Source organism: Acanthochromis polyacanthus, chromosome 10 (genome assembly GCF_021347895.1).
Source record: "Acanthochromis polyacanthus isolate Apoly-LR-REF ecotype Palm Island chromosome 10, KAUST_Apoly_ChrSc, whole genome shotgun sequence".
Taxonomy (NCBI): domain Eukaryota; kingdom Metazoa; phylum Chordata; class Actinopteri; family Pomacentridae; genus Acanthochromis; species Acanthochromis polyacanthus.
The window spans coordinates 24,407,075-24,433,836 of record NC_067122.1 but is presented as its reverse complement, the minus strand read 5'-3'; the positions used below and the strand labels follow the sequence as shown (position 1 = coordinate 24,433,836).

General features: G+C 40.2%; 1 protein-coding gene across 4 annotated transcripts in view; it reads right to left on the bottom strand.

Moving 5' to 3' along the window:
- Positions 1–26,762, bottom strand: part of unc5a (unc-5 netrin receptor A) — a 144,737-nt gene that overhangs the window by 115,516 nt on the left and 2,459 nt on the right. The window lies entirely within an intron of this gene.

Here is a 26,762-nt window from a genome sequence, read left to right as displayed (position 1 = left end):
CAGATGTGGATGAATGAGATAATGTAACGCGGGAGTATACTAAGCTTTTACACAAATCCTACTGTTTGTTTTTACTGTTTGTGCTATAATCCTTTTAAAACAAAACAGAGTTTCTGTTTTTCTGTTCGAACTGATAAAGCAATAAAGGCATTCAGACTGAGGTCAGTTCTCTTGGGTGACCTGAATAAGCATTGACAGCCTCTAAAACGAATTTAGGCGAGTCAGACAAGCCAGCAGCTGAGCACATCTACGTCGCACGAGCCTGCATTCAGCAGACAGGCATAGTGACAAAGCATTCCCTTAAAACACAACCAGATAAAAGACTAATTTGGTCCAATTTTGCTGGAGGGATGCTTATCTCAGAATTCAAATAAGGTCAAAAGAGAAAAAAGTCACAGTCGGTGATAAGATCGTGGTGGAAAAGCAAAATAAACCCTGTAACCCCTGTGAAAATGAGTTATGCTCTGGATCCTTGTAGATGTGGTTATGCCTCTTATTGCCATTTACCTCCAGTGAGGACAACATGAGTCACCACAATAAAGGTAAATAAATAACTGATGAGGGCAATAAAAAGGAAATGCAGAAGTTCGGCTTATCAGAGCAAAACAACAGCAAAATTTCTGCAACAGAACGACCCCGATAAGAAAACTGGACCTCGATGGAAGTAATAAACACGCATCGTAAATCATCACAGATTAAATGTTAGCATACTGTACATGGGCGCAATCTCCTCCACAGCAGGCAATTGTTGCTTTCCGAAATTATCAGGACCTCTGCGAGTGTTTGCAGAGGAAAGGTTGGGATTGGTTGCATATTCAGCGCAATATGAGGTTAGTGGTAAGAAAGGGGAAAAAAAGGGTTAGAAAAGTTTAGAATTTTATCAAACTATTTGATAAATGATGTCAAGAAAAGGACAAAAACTGCAGGAGCGTGAAAACTAAACGACTCAGATCGTACAGAGAAGTTGGGTTCATGTCCTAGCAGCAATGAGGCGCAGCAGAGAAAGTGCACAATGAGGCAGTAATGAAAAAAGCGTGTTTCCATCAGCTTACTGCTTCACCTGTCTTTTGATGAAGAAAGAAATGAAAGATGGCTGCAACAGAACTGTCTATCACTTATGAACTGGAAACCATCAGGGGCAGATTCCTCTCAGAAGACAAAGGTGGATCACAACAACTCGCTGTTGATCAATCACTGAAGACGAAAGCTGGTTGAGTTATTGATACAGAAGAAAAAAAGAAGGGTCAGACGAACCACTGTTGGCTGGAAAACATAATCTAAAAAATATACTTTATACTAGAAATTGCTGTGTTGTGTTCTAATAATATTTATTTTATTTCTTGGGTTATTTATGCAGGGACAACAGACAATTAAAAGTAATTGCACCAGAGTTAGTTAGCAGCTAATTTGCATGTGTTGTCCCCAGGCAGGTACAAAAATGAAAATAACCACAGAACAATAAACACACTACATAATAAACAATACAATGTTTACTCCTGTTAGCTACTGATATCTGTGTACGAGGACCGAGGAATGCAAGAAAATAATCATTAGAACTGCAATTATTTTTGACAGATACTGCAAAAGCTACGAGTCACAATTTTATTTTTTTTGCATTTCTTATCCATTGAACCAAATATTAAAATGGTAATGTGTGACTTTTGCTGCGGTCTAAACCAAACTAGCATGTTCCCTGATGACTGGAGAACATCTTTATTGGCTGTGCATCTATGTAGCATCACAGTGTTTCATTAATAACAGTATGCTGTGACACATTTTATCAATAAATTGCAGCTCTTGCAATTTGGTTATTGTAGCAGGCCTTACTGCAATTTCAGTAATACTCTATTTCCATTAACTATTCACCCCGACAGTGTAATCATACTGCATCCTGACAATGACGGCCTCACTCACCTATAGCTGCCATTCAAGGATGCAAAACATCACTGTGGTCATTATTCGGGCTGCAACTACCAATTACTTTAATGATTAATAAATCGCTTAAAATTCACTTATCTCAATTTTCCTCAAACAGAAACTGTCATTTTTGTAATTGCTTGTCCAAAAGTCAACGATATTTGATGTACGCTTTCAAAAGGCAACAATATGCATCAAATCTGCACCACTGAGAAGCTGGAACTACTGGAGTCTTGTAGTGATAAATTAATTTTAGGATGATTGACTAACTGAAAAATTGACAAACTGTAGCTGCTCTAGTCTGGATAACATATTCTATCTCAATCTTGACATTTGCTGCATTAAAATTAGCACAACATGCCGGAACACGAGAAGCTTTCTGTTCATTTTGTTTGCAGATGTAAGTGAGACGCATATATTTCTGATGGATGACTGATGAGATGTTTGGTAGTCGGAACCAACACCACTGAATCTCCTTGATTCTCAAAATTTAATTCAAACCCCCCTCCAAAAAATAAATCAATCTAATGAATGTATTTCAAAACAAACTCAGGTTTTAAAAAGGCTGCTGCACACAGTGTGCAACACATGCTATATTTTGACAGTCTGAATATGAATAACTGTAGCTTGCAACCGTTATGAGCAGCTCACATTATGAGCTACCGTTATGAAGGTTGAGTTTGGAGCACTGATACAACAGATGCCATCATTTGCAAGCAAAAACAGCCACATTTCAGGATATGAACACTGTGACAACATGCTGTTAATGGTAATTTAAAAACTGAAGCTCGCTCACCTTGTTTTCTGTGCACAGATCCTGATACTTTTTAAGTTTGAGTTTTTGCCTCTTTTCCTTAAAACGCTCTGGAACATCACCTCCTATAACTTGCTGCTTAAACAAATTTTGCCCTGCCTTTTATGTGCAGAAGTTGTTGATGCAACAGGATAAATTACGTCTAAAAAATTACAAATTGTACTTGTATGAACACAAAAATGATTTTGTCTAGCAAGCTACTGTGTTCCTCTGATTTGATCTTGTTAATACTCCAGTCACCTCTGTGTTTGGGAAGGCCAGACTCCTTAGTTATGAACCACTAATTTGATAAATATGTCTCCAGCTATTTTTACTAAATGATAGTGCCACTATGCACAAACAAGGTCCATGAAAGGAAGTGATTTGCCAGAATTGGTGTTGAAAAATTTCAGCGCCCAGACTGGGGATGATGATGATGATCAGTTAGTAGATTAAAAGCTATTGATAACACAACTGAACCTCCATGATTCTCAAAATATAATTCTACCCCCCCCCCCTCCAAAAATAAATCAATTTAATACAAACTAAGATTTTAAAAAGACTGCTCCTTAAAATGCTCTGTAGCATCGCTTTTGGCCTTGTACAACTTGCCCTTGTCTTCATGGCGTCTGACTTAAAATGCAAACTATCTGCATACACAACTCTATATGTTTTTCTCTTTCTTTATATCCCGCAAAAAAAGAAAAATCACAGTAGCTCAATCAACACGCACTCCACATGTTGTTGTTATAGGCCAGTATCTCATGTACCTACTGCAACCATACAAAAACAAGTAGCGTCACACTTGCAGGATGTTGGTAGACACTTTACTATACGTCTCTGTGACTTACGTAGAAACCTAAAAGCAGTAAGGATACTAATTAGGTTTGCACCAGTGAGCAAGTTCTTTTCCGCGATAGGAAATAACTGGAATCACAGTTACAAGACCACAATGGGCACGGTTTCCAAAAACAATCGATACGTGGGGGTGTTCGCCCATAATTTTCGGCTCTTTCAGGTAATCACAGTTAGTCGTGGTTGTTGCTTCAACCTCAGCTGGAGTGTTTGTCTAAATTTAGACATTCACAAAGTGAAAAGATGACAAGCAGCGTATTCAAACTCAATGCAAACTCTCCCAGAGTCCTTGCAATTGACCTTGCAAATGTGTCTCTCGTGTTTGTGTTTACATCTGTCAGGATATAATACAGCAGCTCTGTTTTGCTCCCAAAAGATTTCATTCTGCTTAATTTGTTTGCCACTCAGCTTCTCGTTGAAGACTTCTCATTCAGTCAGATTCGAATTCAATTTTCATAGTCTGGTTCTTGGCAAATCTGGATTCCCTTCTTTGGAACCACTTCTGTTTAATCGAAAACCATCATGACACGAAAAAATGCACGTTGATCAATGTGTGACGATGCACATGAAGCTCAGCGAACCCAAAGTTTGTTTTAAAAGAAGAAGGAGAACAAAAACTGAGGTGTCTTCACAACTTACTGATTTTATTGGAAGTGGTTCAAATTCAGCACAGGTTCTCGCCAAACCTCGTGTTGTCTATTTCTCACTTTCTCAGATCCACAGCAGTTTCACACATTGATTGATTAGGAGATTTGTCTCTCCATTGTCATGACAGTTGTGAAAAAACTAAAGCATGTTAGTGAATAATTCAGCAATTCCACTGTCTCAGCACTGAAAAATAAACTTTCTTTTTAATAACAAGCATCTTAGTGGTCAATCATTTCTGCTGACTGCTTTCTGTGAAAACAGAACCTAATTAGCCCACTTCAGTTTTTATGTGAACAAGTCAGAAAAGTATAATTCCAAGCCTGATCGTTAATCACTGGCTAGATAGTTACACAGATACAGCTGCAGAAATAAAATAATGAATTGCAATTAAACCTCAAACACAAGTAGTGCACAGATGCATTGTAGCAAAAAGCAGGCGTAAACTCTCAACGGTAGACAGTTTCTCACAGCTGCTAGCATTGACAGCAAAAATGCCGGTGTTTTGGGAAGATGTGGAAATTGGGATGTGAGCGATTGTACAAATTCCCCTTGTTTTGAGACGTGCATACACAACACGCAAACCAAACACTACCCAAATTAATAGGCTGCCACAAGACACGTTGTAAACGATGATAATGCAAATGACTATATGCCGAGAGAGTGAATCGGTTGCACCTGAAGGCCTGTGGTCATTTGTTTTGTGATTGCCAAGAGCATAATGAGCAATAGGCACCCTGTGTGAGCAAGCCCGATTAGTTGTGCCCTTTGTGTTGCATTATCTGGCTGACCTGTCACAGCTGTATCACAGGGAGGTTTATTGGATTTAGAGACCGGGCTGTCGCGGTTTACACCTACACCTTCTGCTGTTATGGGTGCTGATCAGCATTTCCTGTGTGGTGAGCAAGTTACCACGGCGTCCTCGCTGGCGTCTCATTTTGAACCCTGTCTGCTGTGACAGCACGCGCTAATGTTACTTTGATGATGAGGTAGCAGTTAACAAATGAGTGTGGCTAAGGAGAGAGTACCCATCTAGAATAAGTTGGGCATGGCACGGCCTGTCACCCCGATATTAGAAGAAATAATGACATCTACTGCATGGCCAGAGGTATTTGGAGATCTAAACTTTATTGCTATGTCAGTTTGTTCAGCAGATTATTTCAAACCACTGAGTTTAATAAGCTGCTATGTTGATTTGTGTGGAAGCTTCACATAATATTTCCAAACCTGGCTGCAGACATTTGCTCCCATTAAGCCACAGGAGCACTGATGAGGGCTGCCCTTGAGGCTGGACGATGAGGAGCATCCAGGTTCATCCCAAAGGTGGACAGAGTGGTTTATATCCGGGTTAAGGATGCAATCTTTAAATAAAAAAAATCTAAACCAATATTGTTAGCTATCAATGATAAATTAATCATTCATGTGAATATAGTACTGCAGTCATTCTTTCAGATACTGTCAGTTTTTTCAGGTGCATACATGATTTATCCTTCACAAATAGCTTGTTTACACCAGACAGGGGATTGAGTATGTTCTTCTAACAGAGTAAAATCTGTCTTGAAAATGTGATCACAAACTACTGATCGCAACACAAGTCTTTGTCATGGTGACCCTTTGCTAGCTAAACCCCTAGAATGCGTTGTTCACCAAGAACTTCCGGTAGTCCAAGAGAGATTAAACACTAAAAAATACTGTACAATCCGTTTCATGACATGTATTTCTCCTTTTTTTTGGCAGTTGAATTATTATTAAGTGCTTGAATTATCAATAGCTTTGGATCTACTAACTGATCATCATCGACATCCCCAGTCTGGTCACTAAAGTTTTTCGACACCAATTCTGGCAAATCACTTCCTCATTTGTGCATAGTGGCAGTGTCATTTAATAAAAGTAGCTTGAGACATATTTTTCAGATTAGTGGTTCTTAACTGAGGAGTCTGGCAAACACAGAGATCACAAGAGCATTAACAAGATCAAATCAGAGGAACATAGTAGTTTGCTAGACTGTTCATATGAGTAAAATTTGTCATTTTTTCATGTAATTTATCCTGTTGCATCAACAAATTCTGCACATAAAAGACGGCAAATTTCCGTTAAGCGACATGTAGGGCTTAGCAATATGCAAAAACAAAAAAATGAAGAAAAACAAATTGTGCTTTGTTTTTGTGATTTTAGTGATAACAGTAATTTTTCTTTTTTTTTCCCACCAAAAATATCTGTAATTAGTAGGATTTTTGCTGTAGTCTGCACCAAAGAAGCATATTTTCACTGTACAATGTGTTTTATAGGCTGAGACATCTCTGTAGCACCAGCATTAAAAAAAAAAAAATGCAGCTATTGCAAGTTGGATATTCTATTTTTGTTCATGTTTTGATTAATTGTTAAACCCTTGAGTTATAAAAGCAGTGAAAAATGATGATAGCTTTATGGTTTCCTTTGACTGAAACAAACAAACTCGACAAAAAAAAAAATGCACAGAAGTACATGGACAGGGGGAGTCCACATACCTTTGGCCACGTACTACTTGCATAATGAATACTGTTGCTACCAGGATGGAAACTGGATTCCTTGAGTCATGTATATTTCAAGGCCACAGGTAAGCTGCTTGACTCCACCTCTCTAAGTGGGACTAGTGAGGGATAATTCAATAAAGTGTAGCTCTCAGAAAGACCGTGTCTGCTGGACTCTTTCTCCTGCAAACCCAGGACACCGTCTGAAATCTACAATGCCAAAACAGACAGCTGCTGACTGGGGACGTGGCTTTGAGGAGAATCAGGTCCCAGCGCACAAACTCATCCTGGCGCTCCGGCATCATCACAGTGACAGTGCTCAGGAGCCGAGGACTGAGAGAGAGGGAGAGAGGACTCGAACATTAATGTTTCATTCATCAGAGCTCCACACCCTGCCGCTGCTGCAGTATGAAAACATAACTGTAATGAAAATCCTATTGATCGGAGTCGCTTCCTTTTAGACAAATTGCACTGTTTTCTCAGCCTCTCAGTGTTTGGAAGGCAAATGTAAAGAGCAAAAGATGAAAGCCCTCGAGACATTATCGTCAGCGCTCCATCATGACAGGCAGACCTATCAACTTAAGCTACAGACGGAGGCATTTGCAGAACAGAAAACAAGATTTTGAACACAGTAATCAGCATTGATCAAAACCTAATGTGTTTTCGTGTCCAGCGAGTAAACTGGACAGTCAAGTTCATAATGTAGCACATAAAAAAACTCAGATTACGAAGAAATTGCAGTCATTTCATGCTATTTCACTAAAAGGGTATTTCCACTGGATGTCAATTACGACAGGAAATGTGGTTTGTTTTTTTGTTATTTTTTTTTTGTTGCTGTAAACCCTGCCACCCAAAATGAGGATCTCCTCACCCTCACTTCCCCCCAAATCCACCAACAGAAATCTGGAAGCAGGGCCGGCTTTGTGGTTAGAGAGAGATCATCCCTGCTTTGATTTACCAACACCCCTGCAGAAATGTCCTTGATCAGGATGCAGCCATGGGGAGCTGCTCCTGGCTGCCCCTTTGTGTTCACCCCTTTGCCGCAATGCAAACTTGCATGTCTCAGAGGGAAAAAGAAAAAAAAAAAAAGAAAAAAAAGGGAAAGCTAATTTTGAAACTGCCTTGCTCATGTCAATGCACTGCTTAGTTAGCCCTCCAGTGCCTCGTCTCAGTGGTCTCAGAAGCATCACGATGGAAATTCACTGAAATTTTTGACTTCATCACCCCGGCTAGCAGTCAATAGGGAAAGAAAATAAAGACAAAGAAATATATTTTCAAATACTGTAACACAGCCTGTTATGAGGTCCCGAAGGACGCTATTGCAGAGCAAACATGCATGAAGAAACAAGACAGACAGACAGTGTGGATAACCATCTTACCCTTGTGCAGTCCTCCTGCATTTCTAAATTAAAGATAGGGAGATAGCACAGCGGCAATCTCCGTGTGGGATCTCCATTCTCTGGTGAGGTAAAGGGACTTAAAGGAAATAGATCAACCCAGCATCTCTGGGGTCAAGGGTTTATTTAATGAAGTCATATCAGTGATGCCTGCACCTTTCTGTTATCATCAGGTACTGTTCTATAGAGGGCCAGTTGTGGAGCTCAAGTCAATAACCGCCGATTACAGTTATTAATAGAGATCAATAATTTAGATTCTTTCCAGACTACTTCTGTATAATACATCATATCTAATCATTTAATTCCTACTGCTACTAAAGAGGCATTTGTTCCATCCTAAATGTCTCCAATATGAACTACTTTACTTAAAATTATATTTCAGATGTCACACTGCGGAAAGATAGTCATCTGAGCATCAGTTGCTATTTAAACCCACAAACTCTGCCAACTGGGGTGAAAATTTTAACTCACAAACCTCAATTTCTACTGCTGTGCTACCAACTGTTCATGGTGAATAACAAAATGCGTGGGTGGGGACCGTGCAAACAATCCTGCTTCTTTAAACAGATCGTGAACGCAACTTTGAACTGACAAATGCAGAGAGAATGGCAACTTTTTCTGTATTTGGGTGGGGGGGGGATTTGAATCTTTACGGACAGACTGAATCAACAAAGAGCCACAAAAGAGCAAACAAGTAACAAACAGAGGAGATTCGTGCTAAAAATGACAACAAACGCATAGACTAATGCATGCCCTGTTGTGAATCGACGTGGGTGTCGAAGAAACAATGAAAAACCACGCAGCACACGGTGTTCTGTGCGTTTGTGAGGATGGGTGGGGCATTCGTGGTAACACTGAGCAATAAAACCATCAGTAAAAATGAAAGACTAAGCCAGAATTTGAGGATAAACTGACACAGGGGCTTTGACGGCAATAACCCGACATGCAGGGGAATTAACCGGGGTATTACTGCTAAACCTGTGGGACTCTGCAGCTTCCGGAAGGAAAACTTAGACACATGGACCAGGATACATGCTGTGACCTAGGAAACTGGGAGGGTAAAAAGCTGCTCTGGTTTAATCTTGTAGTTGTAAATATCTGCCGTGTGTTTTTGGGTGGGGTGAGATATGACTAAATTATTAAATAACTTTAATTATGTGAGAGTCATTTCCAGCTTCCTGCTAGAAAAGAGAAGTGCTGTACAGTATATGTTGACACTGGGAGGGCTTTGCATTTCCAGGCTCGTGTTTTGACTCCAAGTGTCATGGAGACGGAGATTTAGTGTGACAATGCTGATGCCAAGTGTTGTACTCCTGCAATGCTTTGCAGAAACATGGCACATGCAGCTTTCTGGCTTTGCACACATTACTGCCCAAGACTTGAATGAACAATGAAGGGAAAATAGCATTAATATGCAAAATAAATGAAATTTTTCAAACAGGAACCACACCAGAGAAGAGGTCTTGCTTCTTGAGCCAGCTTGGACCCAAAATTTGACACTTGAGCAAAGGCAGCATAACACTGAGTTTGAGCACTTCCTGCAGAGACTGACAGCCAAAACAGTGCATTACTGTCAGTCACTTTTCTACTCTTAGTTCAGGGCTATATGCACTGTTTAAGTAATGGGAATGAACAGCAATATAACAATTTGGGCCAATAAACTTGTCTTTTAATCCACTTAACACCGGATCCAACAGCCAATGACAATAATGCATGTATCAGGATGGCACAAAGACCCACCAGGATAATAAAAGGCTGTTATTCTCATTTTTCTTTATGCCTCTGTAATTAGCAACCACTGTTTAATAATGTACTTTTCGCTGATATGCTCCATCACTGTCAAAGTGTTTAGTGACACTACAAAACTAAGCTATCTGTTGTTAAACACATTTAGCTTGCCTCCCAGTGACTCTTTTAACATCAACGAAGACTGAACGAAGATCAAGTCAATAAACTCCTGCTGCTTAACTCATATTTTATAGTTGGCAGCAGTATAAAAGAAATGCCATTTCAGATTGATTACTTGCAGGATAATGTAAATTTGCATACAATAAAAATTAATTCATGAGCAAAGTCATTATCAGGAAAAATATTCTGCTCAGTCAATTGAAATTATTTATTTCCATAGCCACGGGAAAATTACAAATTATTCTTCATAGCATTGCAGTTTGTTGTTATTCTGTGTGTGGTTTTGTTTTGTTAACACGCTCACCTTTTGAATTCAAACCCAAGAATAAAGCAACACAGAAAAAGGGGAAAGTTTACCACCAACACCAAATTTCCTCCCCTTACCACCCGCCTCACCGGTTGAAAAATTACAAGTGTGCACGTATTTGTGCGAGAGCACGTGTCCGCCGTGCTATTCATTCAACGCTTTTTTTTTCTTCCTTTCGTTGAAAAATTGCCAGCTTAGCTCGAAGCACATCACCCCATAATTGTTGCTTGGTTCATATCTGTCATGACACTTCTATAGGTCCTCAGCAACTGTCACAAACTGCAGCCTGCAGCCCTAATGGGGTCGCTCTATTTTTTCCTCAGTATCTCATACAACCAGCCTTTGTTCCTCATAGCACAATCTGGAGATGCCATTAGTGGGGAGGAAGACAGTGATGTTTAGTGACAGCCAACGACTCCTCTGGTCAAGGAAGTGCCCTCGAGGCATCAGAGTGTCACACACACCCCCTCCACTCCGACTGAACACAGCATCGGCTCCCCGAGTTCACCTTTGTTCTAGCTATCTGAAAAGCAGGAAGCTAATTGTGTGACAGGGGTCAGGGTGGGCAGTGCCTACGACAGCCTGAGTTGTGCCACTGCATAACGCTGCCAGGCCTTCTTGTCAAACACATTGTAGGAGAATCCGACAAAAAAAAAAAATATGAGGAGAGAGTGGGAGGCTCTCATTTTGCTGCAACTGGCAGTTTTTGTCTTTGTGCTCTGTTCATGACTATTGTCATCACATTTAGGGCTGAGCTCAAAAACATGCAGAAATTCTGCAAGCGGCTGGGTAGGATGATAAGAGGGAAGCTACATGGCCTGTTTGGGGCTGATAACTCAGACTCAGCATAAATCAAACACCTTCTGGTGATTCAAATAATTTGTACAGTTGGGCATCATATGTTGAGAGGGGGATTGAAGAATTCACAGTAAGAAAGTATCATGCCTCAGTGCCCCGAAATGAAATGCTGCAGACCTGTCAAATTATATCTTCCCAGTGAAATGCTTATGCTGTGATTTACCAGCATTACCACACACTACACAACACAACACATTCTTACACTACACATTAAGCACAAGTGAATGATGTTTAACTTTTTCCAACTACAGCATCTCCATCACAAATATTAAGTGGCACAAGCACATTTGATTTCATCTACAAAGCGACTGGATTGTTGTCTTGACTCTCACACAACCAAAGCAAACCATCATCCTGTGGTTCATTTGTGTGGATAGTATCATGTGGAGACAATGTCACAAACCACTCTATAGGCAGTTAATGGGTTTACTTGGCTGCTCCATACTTGTGGGACCTCGGGCCTCACTGTTTGCTTTAGGCGCTGGCAATTTCCAACAGGCTGTGGAAGCTCTGTGCATCAATGCTGGCTTAACACAAAATGGCAGCCTGTTAGAGAAGACGGGCACAGATAATGCTTTAGTTTATGTTGGGGGAGAAAAAAAAAGTCGATCCAAGAATCGCAACCAAAGTGTGCTACTTAGCTCAATGCTGGAAAAGTGTTTCAGAGACTATTTGAAGTGTGAGCTGTAGTTTCACTGGGGTAAAGCTGACATAGAGGAGCAGGAAAAAAAAATTCACATCTCCAAATGATCCAGTCAGCTCCTCAGCCTCCGCTAATGAGTGAGGAGAGCTAAGGTATGCCGTTGATTAGTATAATGGAATGTGAAAGGTAAGACAAGTTTGATAAAAAAGAAAGCTGAAGGCTGCTGAGGTAAGAGAAAAGCGCCTTTGTGAAGATCTTAGAAATGTTATCCAAGTAAGAAGGTCCTTTTAGAACATGGGACTGGTTTGTTTCACAATTTCATCTTGATCCTTTGAACACGAGTGGGACAAATCCTTTCTTACAAATCTGGACAGGGACTTGAAGACTTCTGCAGCAGAGTGCACAAAGATAAAAGACTTTTTCTTCTAGTAGCAAATGATCTTCTTAAAATGATTACTCTGCTCTTCTGTGTAAAAGCTTAGGATTGCACAGTAACATTTCTGCAGGAAAATAAATTTTAAAGAGTAAAAAGTTTAACAATGACATTTTCAACAACAGTCTGACTCAGCCAGAGAAGTTATTATTTAATCATTACTTGAGTGAGAATGGCAGAGCAAAGCCATATGCAGTGTACGTTGCAGACCAAGAAATTAGAAAATAAGCCAAATTGCATTTGGCTTTGTGATGATTCAGTCTGAAACCAATCTGTCCAAGTTTTCAGCTGGGTAATTTAAAAACCATAAATATGACTTTAAATAGCTAAGTATGGACGGTCCAATCTCGCAATCCTCACAGTGGCACTTCCATCGCACATGTGGGTGATTCAGGGACGTGCTCTGAAGGCTGGCTTCAGGAAGTTGTGAAAGATGGAAAATCAGATGAATCACAAGACGACTCGAGATTTGAACTAAAAGGAACAGCAGCAACAATGGTAAAGGTTGTTCAGCAGAGAGTCTAACACTAGGTAACACATTGTTCTTTAGTGAGAAGCGTATGGTGACTATTGACACAAAGAAACACGACATACTGTGTACACTTGCTTTATTAGTACGCTATAAAGAGTGCAGTGTTTCCTCGAGGATTCTCCTCAGAGGGTTGTACCAGGAGTCAGACTGAATCTCAATCAGTGCTTGAAATAAATGAGAATGAGAGGCTGTGCTATTATTGGTCATCATTCATGCAGTTCAAAGAACTTTCTTAAAGTCCAGTGGATTGATTTAAACAACTTTGGATAACCATGACCTGGATGAATGAGAACCTACACAGACAACATGCAGTATTACATTTAAAAACACACAAGATGTGGTGACAAGCAGGGACAGACCGATTACTGAACTGAGTAATTATTGTGGCCAATATTTAGCATTTTTCCAATTACTGCATCAGTATTGTAATAGATCCATTATTGATAAATTAAATGTGCTACTTTACCCTGTGGTCTCAGATTGCAAAAACTAAAGAAACGCAAGCCATTAATTGCCACAAACCTGGATATCATCTCTCACAGTGGTTAAAGCTATGCTAACAGCTAGCGGCTAAGTCAGAAGGCTGATCAACCTGAAACAGTCAGGAAAGCAATTCTTAATAGTGATTTGTGGACAATAAAAGTGATAGAACTGTGAAAAATTAAGAAAACAGAAAAGAACAGCAGATGTAACTGCAGGAGACAAACTGATCAATACTTCTATTTCTATTTTGCATATTCAGCTATAGTCACACTTATTAACAGTCCCTCCAGGAATTCGCGATGTTGCGATCGCGCAAATTCACGCAAAATCAACCAATCTCCACGAATTTTGCGCGGCCTTGCAATTTTGTCCAATCACCGCAACTTTCCCGCAATTTTGGCCCGCCTCCCGTGAGTTCCACCAATCATAGCAGTCCCCAGTGCAAACCTAATGCACGGACGTCACCGAATTCACTTCCTTGTTTATGGTTTGAAGATGCAGACATGTGCGATACTAATGTCTCTCATTTACCAACAAAAATTACTGCTGAAGACCGTGATAAACAATTAATTCACTGATGTTCTTCACCAAAGCGGAGCTAAACTGTTTTACACCAGTGCAATACTGTGGTGGAATACAAAAAAGAAAAAAAATCATCGACACATACACTTAAAAAAAACACGAAACATATTAGAACGGCTGAAATGATCAGACAACAGACCACATAAATCACCATGATGGAAACTGTTGCATCCAGATCCATTAGAGCACTGAAAGAATGAAGGTAAATTAGATTATTTATTCCGCCTAAGAACACGGCGGAGTTATGTGACGATCAGCACCTGTGAATCCTCTGTTACCATATCACTCAAAAACAGACTCAGGGATTTAAATGAAGTTTTCAGGGTCGGTCAGAAATGACACAAGGACCAAGTGATTACACTTCGGCAGTGATACGGCTTAAAGTTTGGATCCATGGATTTATTAAGGATTTCCCATTGAGGTAGCGGCACAGCATCTCATAGCGGCACGGTAACCATGGCAACAAGTGAACGCTACCTCAGCGGCCTGCTGACGATCACATGATTGTTATCCTACTACAAATCTACCACTGTGGACGTACTGGAAATGATACAAGGAACGACTAAATTGTGGGGGTGTCTCTGAGTCCCATCAATTCCCGTCGCTGGCTACATATTTAGGTCACGCGATTTGGTATGTACACATGCAGAAGGAGGACTGCGCTCTCTCAGTGCTGTTCTTGTTAGCTGACGTGACAAGCCGTGAGCGAGTGTGTGTGAACACGTGTGTGCCAGGATGTGAAATTAACTTTGTCCGAATATGATTCATTCAATAGTAAATTAGCATTTTGTGCGCAAATCTACCAACCACAACATGTTAAACCAGTATCTGGCTGCTGCTAATTTCTCACCATGGTGTGCCAGCTTTTGTGGAAATGGTTTGGAACACAAAATAATTAATTTCAGAATAAATATTGTCAATTACAGTGTTGAAACATGTTCTACAAGCTAGAAAAAAATGCAGCTTTTTAGCAGTTGTCATTGTCTCCCGCAATTTCATCACAATAAATAAGCTTAAAACATCGCAACTTTTATCGCAATTTTTTAGAAAAGCTGCCGCGAATTCAGGCATTTTCGGCCGCAACAATCACGAAAAACGCCCGCGAAATCCTGGAAGGACTGTATTAATTAAGAAGTCTAATTATGAATGGCAAGTTCTCTGCTATCACATGCTGTTTAAACATGACATTTGTTGTATATCGGTTCAGAGCCATTCTGGATTACCAATAATCAGAATCGGTATCGACACTGAAAAACACATATTGGTCAATCACTAGCGAAAAGTTGAATAATCACCATGACCAGTGTGCTATGAGTGGAGTCTTGTCTTATCTATCTTGGTTTAGAGCCTGATAGTGTTTATTCTTTGCTTCCTCTTCTTCCACTCTCCCCTTTGTCTGCCCTCCCTCATCCTTCACCTCTCCTCCCTACCCGTCTAATAACATTACATTTGAGACGTAGCAACAGTAAATAATTCTTTCACATCATAAATATGTGATCACACACTCGGTACAAACATTAAAAGATAGTGGCAGCCACCTCTAATGTTACATATTTAAGAACCAAAAACCAGAAGACGTTTTCCCCTCCAGAGCTAAAGTAATGTTACCTGACTATGTCCTTCATTTACATCAGGTATCTTTCTGTTCTTGGAGAAAAAAAATGTAATAATCTGAAAAAGCAAAAAGGAATATTTTATTTATTGCCGTAGGATATTGGCAGAAAATGACATTGCAATGACTTGTATAACTATCTAGTAAGAATTAATCATTCAGGAGTAATTAGGGTGATTTTGTAGAGGAATTCATCTGTATTAAAAACAAAAACAATTTCAAAAAGCTGTTTAGAACCTCCCTCATACAGCGTAACACCAGCAAATGAATTCAAAACATTTATTTTTTAAATATTGCATTGGATGGATTCAGATTAGAGCTTTGTTGTGCTGATTTAAATGGTCAAACAAACTACTTGTGTTGCCTCATGTTGCTGCAATTGCAAAACACTGCAGACAGAGTATCTGTTTTTGATCCACATCATCCTTTTTGTAGCTGAAATATTTTCAGAAAACACACTAGGACTGCATGATTATGAAAAAATGATAATCAGGCTTATTGTGAGGAAAACTGATATCCAATTAACCTATTGATCATAATTTATAATTGCGTTTGGAGAAAAAAATATTTTTATCGCACTCAAATAAACAGAGCACTGCTTTTACTTTGATGTTCTGCTGCATTCTGCTAATGCAAGTCCAAAAATATATATATATAAAATTGTTCCCAAAATAGCTCGCTTGCTGAACATTTGCTAATCGACTGACACTACAGTTTACCAATGTTCCATAAACACCTCACATGCAGCTACAGTAGAAACTGACTCCCCTACTGTGCACAGAGAAGCTTCTATTCACTGCTCAGTTACTGCAGCAAAACAGCTCAGACAGGTGAGATGACCAAAAATGACTTTGACTACAGTAAAATAAGGTGTTTTAATGCCAGATTTATCAAAGTTTGGCTGGTTTTCATGAGCACAGTTGTCTATTAGTGGATCGTATTTGATCATGTTCATTTATTTGTGGGAGGCCAAGATTAATATTCCGCTAATTGTGCAGCTGTACGTGTCTTTTTCAGAAGCTATTTAATTATGTCCTCTTGTTCCTCGCTCATTTTGTTCTGCACATGTGGAGTCTGGATTTCAACAAACTCCAAGTCTGATAAATAAAACAAAACTTCCTGTATTCAAAAACTTAAGGTAAATTCTGTTCTATCAGACACTGTTCTTGCAGATTAGCCACAGAAAATACTCTTTTTGTGTAAGGCAGCAAAAAAAGTAGCACGTTTGTGTTCAATTTTTCCACATGTGCACAATGCATTCGTCAATAGATCATGCAGCCCGAATTTCACATATACAGGGCTTATATAAATATCATTAGCAATTATTTTATCAATGGAAAACACCATTTCTTCCTGCACAGGAGGAGTGACGATGAGAAATAGGAGATAGCTGGGAAATGGTATGCAGTGAGGAATTGAATAGATGACTGCATTTGCACCCTAAACCCCTCAGCTATCCGTTTGCCCATATTTTACTGACATTTATTGAAGAAAGCAATATTATGTTTCACAAACATTAATGCAGCCTGTTAAATCCACCTTTCTCTACTTCCCTCTTACGTTGGTTGCTGATTACTTCCCTCTGCCAAGTCATGTAATTGCAACCTCATGACGATTCATAAATTCTGAAGCAATAATGTTTTAAGGTTTTGATCTAAAGCTAATCTCAACAGGGTGTTAAACATGTATAAAATACTGTGCCGTCGGATAATTCCAGGTCAGAAGAAGGGATTTTGCTGTGGATTGACGTGCAAAAATATAAAAAAGGTAAAGCGAGGAGAGGCTTCAGTGCGAGATTTAGCAACCCAAGCAATGGGGGGTGCTCATAAATAACAGAGAGTGGGTGGGGGGACTTTCCTCCTTACTTCCCTTTCTTTGTTCTCTCTTTAACTCTTTCCCCTTACATGGTAATTTATTAATTCCCCCTTGTTTCCTTATTAGACACTAATGCGGAAACCGAGGGATAATAAGACCCCCAGAATGGTGCAGCCTGACCCTCCAGAGAGAGACTGCTCATTGTGGGTTAATGTGCCTTTATAAAGTTGTCATGTCTGGTGGAGATTAAAGGGACCTGGTCCTCCCTCCCTCCCCAGGCAGCACCACATCTCTTAAGCCCAGTGGAGCCCCCTGGTGCCACGAGGGCAGGACCAGAGAAACAAGGCATCCAATGTTCAATTTAGAAGCACAAGACAGTAGTTTAGCCAGCAGACTAAGAACACAGAGTTACTGTGATTCTAAAGGTTGAAAGTTACCCACACTGAAGTCAACATTTGATGTTTTTTTTTTCAAGGTGTACGTCATTCTGTGTGAGTACATCTGTCTGAAATACTCCAGTAAAGATGAAGGAGTTTTGTAATACAGACCTGTGCTAGCTTCTGACTACACAGAGCAAAGCTGATCTTTTCCTGTTTGATTACAGTACAACGGTGGACACAATAGAGGACCTTTGAAATTGAAACGCTGAAATCCCAGCTTCAAACTGTGTGAATCACAAATGTCCTCACACACTCACTTTTAAGCAAGGACAGAGTCTGGGGTAGTTACAAGTCGTTGCATGTGAAAATGGAAAAAAGTGCATCCTGCTGCTTCTTGACGTGTCACAAAGATCACGAGCAAGAATTTCATCTCGGAAGAGCTGCAGAGCAACTCGGCTCAGCTCCACCTCAACAGATACATTTACTCGTGGCTGCACTTACTCAGAAGTCACTTCTAATGCTGCTCAGTGATCCTGATTAAAACCATTAGATGAAGTGAAGTTGGACATTTGGCAACAGTTTGTGACCCCTCCTGGGAGGCCTCTTAGATCCCCACATCCTGCAGGACTTGTTTAGGGGACATGCAGATGCCTGGACCGGCTACTAACATCAAAACGCAGCTATTAGCTTATCAGCGTTTTAACACCAAACGCAGGAGATAATTTTTTCAGTGCGCTTCAGATCTGCAATGTACTAACTGACTTTTCAGCTCCAATTTGTCAAGGCTGGAGTAACTGAGATGAATCATACTCTGTAGCATCTTCAGCTCACGAGTGATGGCTTGTCCTGAATTAGGAGTAAAAATTTACTACTCTGACTCAGGAATAAAGAATAGATGAGGTCATTAGAGGAGCTGTTAACAATATCGTATGAACTGAGCTTGGTCAGAGGCCAGCCTGCATTCAATCACCGCTTGAAATTGGACACCAATGTGCATTTGTCAACTGACAGCCACATCCAACAAATAACTCCTTATATTCTTGTTTATTGGTCACCAGATGTCTGCCCGCCCCAACTGCATGTTCAGGAAATTAATTAAATGAGCAAATTGAACTGAGCTTTGTTGTTTTTACTAAATGCCTCGAACAGTGCCAACTCCCAAAAGAAGCAACGGCAAAATTACAATCAATAACCTGTAAAAGCACTTTCAAGTTTATAAACAGCGCACCAGAAAATACGCATTATTCAGTGTCCAATTAAGCTAAAGTAGCATCTGTTAGGCTAAAGTGGAGGCAGCACGGTGACATCATACTGTCTTTTTGACAGAAGGGAATTGAACTGCGATGAATCCTCTCTCCACCCACACAGGAATTTCATGCTGATGTCAATATATATCTTGCAAATTGAGTGCACCCAGCAGACTTAACCCATGAGCAGAGCACTAACAAAAAGGTACATCAACTTATGTATACAAGCCTGAAGCGGTTTAATTTAAAATAAATGAGATGTAAAAAAAAAAAAAAAAAAAGCGCAGACTCTCTTTGCCTGAAAATGTTAAAAAGCTCTCCAAATCAGCACCACCACAAGTTCAAGCTGTATGGAAACATTCACAGCCTAACATGTTGCAATTTACATGCACAAAAACATACCAATCCAGTGCAAACAAGGTGTGAACTGGAGAGCCGCCGAAGGGAGTTTGGCTCCTCTGAATAAGACACGAGCTCCTCTGAAAACATGATTGGTCTAAAATACTGACAGCAGGCCGTTTTTGACATGCACTCCTCTTTTTCTGTCTTCACCTTCATGGATCGTGCACAGAATTAGGCTATTATTGATGTATGATTCATGCATGAGAGTGATTCATCACTAATTCACTTTAATAAAGATACCAGCATGCATGCTGTGCTCACCATCCAAGTGTGGCAGCACAATATCATAAACTGCACTCACTTTAGCTTGGAGATTAGAATAAAAAAAAAAAAAAAAAACTTTCTTCATGCCAGCCGTGGGAAAACAAACGTGCTACTTTCAGTCTGTTTTCTTATTCGCATCTTTTAGATTCTCAACAGGATTAACGATAAAAGAAAAATCAAGTGCTTCATAAATGTGGTGTTTGTTGTTTCTGACCAAAAAAAAGGGTAAAAACAACACTTGAAAGTCACAGTGAAAGCCATCAATATACATCTAAAACAAATAGACACCTAAAAACTGTTCTAATGTTACAGAATTTTAATGCTCCAGTCACCTAAAACAAACAAATCAAACTCCATATGTTAAAAAAACAGTTTTAAAAAGGTCCACAGGATGCATTTGAAGCCCTAAAACTAATTCTAAAATGGACCTTGAGTATTGAAAGTTTCACTTCAGCATAAATTAGAATTTATAAAGTGTTACTGAAGAAAAATAATGCACTGATTTATTAATAGTTACTGTGTAGAACACAAGGAACAGTACAAAGTCAAATAAGGGTGGCAGTAAACAGCTCCTGAGACGACTGCCAGATCTACAGTTCATACTTCATTTCATGCTTCATTTTTCATGTCTGTTTTTTAATAAGATCTCAGGATTAGGCTGTTTAGTAAATTCAGTGTTGACATTGTATAAAATGCTGCTACATGTACAATATCATATAATTAAGAGAAGCCACAGGAGACATGGGCATACAGTGATTCACAGAGCGGCACTTATTGCAATTTTACTTAATTTTTTAAAATTTAACAGTTGGTTCCCTGAGGCTTGATCAAACATTTTTCCACTGTCAGTTTTTGAAAAGGATTATGATGCTCTTTCCAAGGGATGGCGCACATTGGAGCTAGTTTCCCTGCCAACCTGTAGCTGAGCAAATGTGATACGGGAATCTAATGATACAGTAAATGGTCCAATAATTGAGCAGACATAGACAGCCGAATACACAGAGAACTTTACATGATTACGAGTGTTGTGTGGTATAAGAGCAGCTTTAAATGGATCTGGATTGGACAGAAAATTATTGCTCTCCTCCACCAAACTCTTAGTTCTTTATTTGTTATGATTTGATGGTCACAGTAAGTATATTTGCAGAATCACAGTGTGCATATTGCATTTAAATGACTCCAAAATACTGTGTACCTCTATTGAAGTCACTGCTGTGTACCTGCACTTTTAAAATATAGTAACTTGCAAGCTTGCATATATTATCTGTAATGAAACTAAATGCATTAGTCACATCATAGAATGATTATGAAAAGTTTTCAGCTAACCAGACAGAGTGATCTATGCAGACCATTTACTAATTCAAAATCCCTATGCCCTGCAACACTCAGTCAGTGTCAATCCAAACACTTTACCTCATAAGAGTCTATTATCAATATTAATTCTGCCTGAAACACAAACCACTCTGGAACACAGCTGCTCTGTATTCATCTTTTGAAATTCGAGTCCTGGCGACAAGAAACTGCAGGTATGAAAACGCACTTTGATTCGACATGAATGCATTGTCAGTGGGCATTTAAATCCATAGAAGCCGTAATCAAGTGCAATGTGTGCAGTAAAAAGGCAGCATCTAGCCTCAATGGTAGCTGTGTTGTCATGATTAATTCTATCGGAGTAAGGACTTGAATGTGTTTTCCGTGAGCCTAGTGTTCCTGATGGCCTTGCCAAGAAAATCTGCTGCTTAGCTTAAAGCTTTGAATCTGTAATGTTCAGACCTCATTTCACATCGGGAAATGGTTTGTTTGGGAAAAACAATAACAGAGGGACCTACATAGATCAGAGAGGCTGTTCTCTCACTGCTACACATTTAGGGTGGATAATAAATGGTTCATGTTTTGTTTTGTTCACAGCGCAACATCAGGCTGATTTTTGGAGACGATTTCAGGTACATGTGTAAAAAAAAGAAGGCAACAAAACGGAGGAGATCCAGCGTGATCCCTCTGTTTGCTTCTCTATCCATCCATCAGCAAAGAGACTGAGCAAAAGGTGACACAAATGACATTAGTAATGTTGCATCAATACTGAATTATTAACAAGCTTACTGCTAAACCTAGCATAGCCTAACCTTACATTATACAACATGCTGCCTGGGCTCCAATGTGCTGCGAAAGTCAGCGCTCTGTTGACTCAGTTGAATTGCTTGCCTAAGGCATCAGTGCCTGGACACATACACATAATTAGGAAAGGTCACTGTGCCTCCTGTCTTGTCAACAAAATCACTTCAAGATGACAAATTCTGGCTCAGGCTGAGCCAGATCTGCCTCAGATACCCTTGCCAATCAAGCGCCAGCAGGGCTGCCTGAGTAGCCTTAGGTGATTTCTAATTATGTCTTTTACATACCATGCTAAATGGGGAACGGCATAACAATGAGTCATGCATTTGGTCGAAGGTGTGCAGCAGACTGAAGTGTCATTATCTTGGAAATTTTGAGAAAGGTGCTGAAATGGAGCAGAGAATGGTAGAAGAAAATGTTGAAATGTATACTTTTACCTGCAGCTGTATGCAAATGGAATTTTTAAGTGGATAAAAATGTTTAAAATAGAAGAAAACTTAACCGGTTCCAAAGTTAACACGCTTGAGGCTGTCATGCAGGTATCGGTCTCCATTTCTTGACTGATTTAATGACATTTACATCCAAAATGTACAGATAATTAGTGTAATCCATTCTTTTTCCAACCTTAAAGCAGAATGTTTGCACCTCCAAAACAACTCCAGACAACACAGACGTTGCTTGGTACACCTACGACATCGTCTTTCGTTACGAGGTTGCAGGTAAGGCTTTCTACTGATGACTTTTCCGTGTAGACTCTGTTTGTGTATCAATGATGCACCACCACTCCTGTGTCAGCTAAACCTTCCTGCAGCTCCTTCACATTCTTATGGGGATTTCGCCTCCTTCTTGCCCAGCAGACATGCAGCATTGCCTCAAACTTTTCTCGTTCTTGCAGATCTTGTCTTGCTCAAACCAAATAATACTGCTATTTTTCTAGCCTTCAACTGCTTTACTACTGGTCTCAGTTGGCTCTGCTTTCAGATACTCCGCCAGTTGCTTTGAGGAGCCCGTGGTTGTTGAGTGCTACAACAAGGTCTGAAAAGTCAGAGAATTTATCAAGCACCGGAAAGGTCATCCTCTGACCATTCCGACTCAAAGTTCTTACCCTGCTTTACATGTCCTAATAGGTCAATTAAGGTTAATGTCATTCTGAAACTTTACATGTGTGACTTCTGCACATTTTTGTAACATTTGGAGTTTGAGAAAGAAAAAGTGCATCAATATTTAAAGAAAGGCTTATTTCCAATGCCTGTTAGCAGCTGTGGTTGTATTTACTTCTTTTCGCTTAAAAACTTTGTAATTTGCCCGGGGTGTACAGACTTTTGCATACAACTGTGCCTGCCCCAAATGCACAAAAGAGCTTTAAAAAAATAAAAAATGAAGGAAAGAGGATTTTCCCACACTAAGATTCATACGGTTTTCAAAATTCCTTTCCCACCACATGCCCTAAACACACTCTCCATCCAGTCCACTGTATGATGAAGTGGAAGTGGCTTTCACATTGCTCCCTGGTGGCCTTACTAAGGAACTATTAATCTATGGCTCTCCATATTGCATTCAGATCCACCTTCCCCAGCTACCACCTGGCCTGAAGTAAAGGCCAAGAGAGGACCCAGAGGACTGGACAGGCTCTTATTATGAGCTGCACCAAGACACCTCTGGGTTTCTAAGCACTTTCTCTGACAGTGACTGATGGCCAATTAACCATTTGGAGAAGAGTATTGATCATTTGGAGAACAGGAATGACCTGGAAACATCTCCTAACACACCGCTATTCTCACTGTACAATGCGAGCAGCCAGACAGTACATCATGTAAACTAAAAAACAAATGCAATAAAAGCCTTTCCACACAATATTGTCTCTCAAGGCCCAGAGGAAGTGGTTTTCAGAGGCGTTTTTGACGTACATCCGCCCACACTGACTGACGTGAATGCAGCGTACCTCGGGACCCCCCACATTTGTTTTTCCTCTGGTGGTATCAGTGCAGCATAATCTCCACAGACAGCTGTTTAAAATCACACAAGTCTATTACTATTTGTTTGATCTGAACTCACTAATGGAATCTGTAATGACTGATCAAGGCTCTTAGTGTCACTATAAACACATAAAAAACATCTGATTTGTTGATGCGGAGTCTACACGGGAGAAAGATAAAATGCTTTTGTCCAGGAAATTTCTGCTGTCAATCAGCCTTGTGAAGACAGTTTGTCCGAGCAGCTCCTCTGTGTTGCTGACAGACAGACAGCTGGTTCTGATGATGCCTGAACCGAGGTCAGAGTCAGAGTGGATTGAAGCGTTTCAGTTGTGCTCATCTCACTTTAATATGGAATTCCCAGTAAGACCAGCCAAGACCAAAGCTGTCCACCATATTCTCAACAACAGTCAGCAGAGTTATGGCCAAGAAATTCTGAAGAAGAAAACTAAAACACTCTGCCTTTTGGCAGTATTAGAATCTTGTACTTTGATTGACTTCCCGGATATCAGCCTTCACTTTACTTGTGTTTTTTTGCTGAGGTGAAGTTTTTCCCAGGAAAAGAACACAATGGCATCTAAGGCTGAAGGTCAGCTCTGCATTTTCTGTCTCTCTACAATGGTGCTACAGAGTATAAAAGAGAGTAGACCCAGGGAAAAGAACGTTCGATTAAACCCTCTAGGGAAATACTCTGCTCAACCAGCTCTTCCCAGCTTCTCATTGGTGACCCTTGGGTATATGAGGCTGGTTGCTGGTTCTCGCTGGCTTGCAGCAACAGAAAGCAAACAGGAGAGAGTGAGTGCACTCTACGAACTGCTGATGCATTGTCAGATACTGTGACCTTCCATGAATTATTGTCCAGGTTCCCAATGAGACATAGGGTAATCTCATCCCACACCAGAGGTCAGAGGTCAGTTTTATGCTTCCTGGACAGAAAAAAAAAAAAAAAACACATAGTGACAACGCTGAGCTGCATTTCAGAAGGGAAACAGCCCAACTTCAACCCCTAAGCGCTCTCACATAGACCTGAATCATAGAAATGGGGTAATTGAAACAAAAGGGCAGAGTTTGACAGAGACGTAGTGTCTTCGCAGGGCCTCTGCACAGACTGCAGAAAATAACACCCAACTCCTCCCCTCTGCAAGGTTCATCCTCCATGTGTCCTCGGCAACGCCTGTGTCCTTCCTTTACTCCTCAAGATAGCCATTTGCAAATGATAAGTGCAGGGACATAGCCTTCTAAAAGATAAGGTGCCTGGGCATTTGTCACCAAATGGACCGTGCTCCTCCACTGTTTAAAGCTGACCTGTGTTGACATGCACTGTTTACCTTTTATTCATTTATTCTGAACTATTATCTCTGCCTTCATTAATCACCGTAACTCAAACTGAAGAAATTACTTTACAGGGATTAGACAGGAAAAAATTAACTCAATTCATCTGTATTCTTCCATACAAGCAAACGATTAAATGTGAATGAAAATGCAATATATTTGATCAGTCCTGTCCTGCAAATAAGCGATTCAACTCACTCTGTCATTGCAATTGTCCAATTCAAATTTCATGTGCAGCATAAAATTCATAACAAGCATTTATACTCCTGAGGAGTGAAATCATTTAAATTTTCTACCACTCTTTTTTGTGTAATTGCCTCCTTGCATACGTTCTGCATTTTTTTTTACATCATGCTAATTCACTGTGTGAGAATCAGCGGCTGAGAAAATAAATAATTTTAAATAAAATTTCCCTCCCCTTCTGTTCACGTCCTCCCGTTGTCTGTGTCATTTGAATTCATCTCCTATGACTAGAGGGAACAAAAACTCTTTCTGGTTGTAAATTATCACTTCCCTGTAAAAGACCAAATCCCTGCAAATACATGGCGATCATTTGCCATGCATTAGCTATGGGACAAAAACGAAGTGGTTTTAAATTCCTTTGACCAGAAGGCAATTTCCCCCAATAAATTATGTTAATTTCGCCTTTCGCTCTCCTTATCGCATTCTTTAGTGAGTCAATGAGGAGAGACAAAACTGGCTGCGAGAAAGACAACTCTGGGTGATTTACACTAGAATGATGAGAGACATCTGGCAATAGAATCCCTTATATTACTGTACTAAGAAATGGGAACTCACAAATGACCGTATTATGCAATAGATTTCTGCTTGTTGTCACTTAATGGCCAACTACTTGCATCATCACATGGGTTACACCCCGTGGAAATTGCTCTGAGGTGACTGTTCACACAAGTAGGAAGGTGCCTGACACCAAATCCCATGCTCCCTCACTGAACCAGACAACAATTGCTTGGCAACGCTCTCGGTGGGCAGAGGGAGAAACAAACAAAAAAAACAGGATTTTGATTCTCTCTGCATGGATGCATGCCTTTTTGATTATCATTTTGTGGAGGAAGTAACACGAGACAAATAGGCAGCAGAGTTTAAATAAATGGTAAACATCACAAGCAACAGGAGTGGAATTACACTCACACACAGACAGACACACATGAAATGCATGTATGCAAATCTTTGTGGAAACACCCTCCCACATACACACACACAGAAACACACTTTTCGTACTGAAAACATCAAGTGGTGTGCACACGCAGGCAAAGGAGAACAGTTCTTTGTTCCCAAGGCTGAAAGCGTACCTACCCCCACTGTCCGGCCCGTCAGATCACTCACAACACAGTGAAAGGAAAAGTGCTCAGCTAGCTCAAACCCAGATTGACAGGCCTACCTTTATTACTGACTGAGTTATGTTTCTCTGCAAAAAAAGACAAGCCGGCTTTGATACCAACGAATGCCGAGTCAGCGCCTTGCCTCTCCACGGAGGACGGTTCGACTGATCTCAGCTGAGACTGTCCCAGTCCTGATGTAGAAAGAATTGGCTACCAAATTACCTCCCAATCCATTTTTGGAACTCCCTTTGGCCTACAAAACTAGCCTCTAAGCTGTGATGGGAGCCTGTAAGGATGCTTACAGCGCCTTAATATATGATGGAGAGTGACAGACTGAAAGGTCTGGAAGGAAACGTGATGCAGAATACAGAAGAGAGTCCAGTAAATTTTTTACAATTAACACTGCAGCCTTCTTTTTC